The sequence below is a fragment of the Capsicum annuum genome, unplaced genomic scaffold (assembly GCF_002878395.1).
Source record: "Capsicum annuum cultivar UCD-10X-F1 unplaced genomic scaffold, UCD10Xv1.1 ctg77125, whole genome shotgun sequence".
NCBI classification, from domain to species: domain Eukaryota; kingdom Viridiplantae; phylum Streptophyta; class Magnoliopsida; order Solanales; family Solanaceae; genus Capsicum; species Capsicum annuum.
Genome location: NW_025887491.1, coordinates 1 through 3,208, shown reverse-complemented (window position 1 = coordinate 3,208; position 3,208 = coordinate 1). Strand labels below are relative to the sequence as shown.

Sequence of the window (3,208 nt, the reverse complement as noted above, 5' to 3'; positions counted from 1 at the left end):
AATACTTTATCATATATTCATATGCTGAATTGGAACATATTATAGTTCCAATGTCTATATAAAATTTACTGATGAATTTTAGGGACTTTCGATGTATTCTGCTTTTATAAAACAATATATGATCGTTTTTGCATTTCCGTCAAGGCCAGCTGATTGAGTTGGTAACTTCAAAAGAAGGGGTGGGTCTTAAATTCAAAAGAGAATTTATACAATTTAGTTAGTAACCTTAGAAGAAACAATCCATTGTATCTTTTAACTAGATACAACTACACCTGTCTTATATGAATACAATAAAGATTCAAACTTTACTACAATAAAATATAGGCTCGATCACAAACTAGTAGAAGTTGGCTATATGAATCATTTATATCCATTCCACTCTACTCGGACACTTAAAAATCTAAACTTTATTTCTACACTTTAAAAAACAAAATGTAATCCGCAAACTGTGTTGCTTCGCCTACTGCTATCGGCTATTATGTCCAAATTCACCTACAGGAAATTAGGACGGAACAATAACAGAGAGAGAGAGAGAGATAAGGAAAAAAAAAAAAGCAGATACCTTTTGGTAATCACGAGCAGCAGCAGCCATAACATTACCAAATGCCAAATTAGATAGAGTCGATTTCACTGAATCCGGATCCATTTTCCTGCCCTTTCTTCACTTTCACTACAGTTAATTCACTGCAATCTAAATCCAATTCAAACAGATAAAACTGGGAATATAAAAGAGAGAATCTCGATAGTAACAATTTATTAAAGTGAAAAGCCTGCGGATTTCAGATTTGTCAAACAAATTGGGTGTTGCTATACTCAGCGGGCGGATCTAATGTGATGGACGCTTCATTTAAAACTCCTATTATGAATGTGTATATATTACTTATCTGTGAATACTCTGGCCCAACAAAGTGTATTGTAAATCTGTAAAAGTCGATACAATGTGTTATACCTAGTAGTGCAAAAAGAAACTTGTTAAGTTTAACTACATGTAACACTTCATAAAACTATTAATAGATGCTAGGTGTTTGAAACGTGGCACATTTTTCCATTCCATGAAAAGCTTGTTTACATGCTATTATACTTTAACGTGTGATGCATCAGTTATATGGCAATCAAGCTATCCTTTGCTTATTGTTTTCGATGAAAACATTACAATCATGTCAGTAGATAGAATAGAAACATCGAAACAAAACAAATAATTTACCCATCTGAACATGTAATAGCAGAAATTCTGATGAGGAACATTAAAATTCTAAACCTAGTCCAGAACCTTCATGAATCAAAAATCAACTTTGCTACTTATAGAAAGAGAAAGTCAATTTGAATTTTGCTACTAGTTGTCAAGTTTATCTTTTACATAAGTCTAGAATACTTAGCTATTAAGAAAATGAGTTGTCAATGAGTTGTGTATGAGTTGTCAATGAGTTGTACAAAGGCTTTTGAAGCCTATAAATAGAGGCAATGACCTCTAGCTATGTAGTTTTTTAATTCAACTCTTCTATTAATGAAACTTTGTGTTTTCTTTTAAGGTCTTGGATTAGATCTTGTATTTTAAGGGCTTTGGATTAAGTTCATGTTATCCGTGGATTCGGATTGTCTTTAACGCGTTATCTTACAACACGTTGAAGTTGTCCTTCAACAAATTGTGTGGTTTACTTTATTTAGCACATTAGAGAGTTCCTCTAAACATTGTGTGCTACATCAGTTTGGTATCAGAGGTATCAGAGCAACAGAGGATCTTACAATGAGGGTGAATAACCTAGAAGAAAGATTGGATCAACAAATCGCTACTCTTCGTGAAGAACTCACTAGGAGGTTTGAAGAACTTGTTGTATTAGTGAGAAACAATTAAGGAGGTGTTGCCAGAAACCGGAGACAACATCGAGCTCAATATGTGGAAGAGGAAGATGATGTGGAGGAACATGGTCTTTATGCACAACCAAGAAGAGGTCATGCAAATGGTGGAGATATGTACAAGATTAAGGCTGAAATCCCCAACTTTCAATGGTAATGTAAACATTGAAGGGTTTCTTGATTGGATCTATGAGGTGGAGACATTCTTTGAGATTATGAACATCCCTCCAGAACGTCAAGTACCATTGGTGGCATATAAATTGAAAGGAGGTGCTGGAGCTTGGTGAAATCGTCATCAAGAAGAGCTTCGTTTGAGGGGTGAAAATCGTGTAAGATATTGGCCACAAATGAAAGCACTTCTAAAGTCTAGGTTCTTGCCTGCAGATAATGAACAACTCTTGTACCTACAGTTCCATAACTGTGTTCAAGGTAATAAATCTGTTTCTGATTATACAGAGGAGTTCTTAAGATTACAAGTAAGGTGCAATCTTTCTGAAAATGAAGACCAACAAGTCGCAAGGTATATCAATGGTCTCAATGATTCTATCCAAGAATGTCTTGGCATACAACAAATTTGGTCAATAGATCAAGCTCAAACTCTTGCCTTGAAAGCTGAGAGATATATAAAGACCAAGAAGTCTTATAAAGCCACATCTTATTCTCGCCCAGAAAGTATATCAAAAAGTTCTCCACGCCAAGAGGAGGGGAAGTTTATTCCATCTAAAGCAAAGAAAGATGAAAAGGCACCATCTTCTAGCAAAAATAATGATAAGTAACCATCTAATACGATCAAGTGTAACAAGTGCCACGAAGAGGGACACATCAACCAACTGTCCAAGAAGGAAGTTTGTCAACACCACTCATCGTGATGAAAGTGATGAAAAGGTGGACAACTATGAAAGTGAAGGTTAACCCAAACTATGTGAAGAAGAGGAAGAAGAAATAGTATGTGTGGTCAAACGCCTTCTATGCTCAACCATGCAAACGCCTTCTATGCTCAACCATGCAAACGCCTTCTATGCTCAACCATGCAACCTGAAGAGACAACGAAAGAGGATATTCGAAAGCAAATGCACTGTGAATGGAAAAGTATGCAAGTTGGTAATTGATAGTTGTAACTGTGAGAATTTAGTTTCTGAAAACATGGTTAAACACTTAAATCTTGAGACACATGATCACCCGAATCCATATACTATCGGATGGCTCCAGAAAGGAGTGAAGATCAGGATCACCAAACAATGTTGGTTACCACTTTCTTTGGGTAAGTATTATCGATCAAATGTTCTATGTTACGTGGTTGATATGGATGCATGTCATGTTCTTCTTGGAAGACCCTGGCAATATGATGTGAACA

At 35.8% G+C, this 3,208-nt stretch overlaps 1 long non-coding RNA gene across 1 annotated transcript; it reads right to left on the bottom strand.

Annotated features, from left to right (window-relative positions):
• Positions 1-563: 563 nt before the first annotated feature.
• On the bottom strand, positions 564-3,141 carry LOC124894743. The gene is made up of 2 exons (XR_007051337.1): positions 1,205-3,141; positions 564-949 (listed from the first exon to the last, which is right to left on the bottom strand). It is a non-coding gene; the product is annotated as an uncharacterized LOC124894743 (long non-coding RNA).
• Between the last annotated feature and the right edge of the window lie 67 nt (positions 3,142-3,208).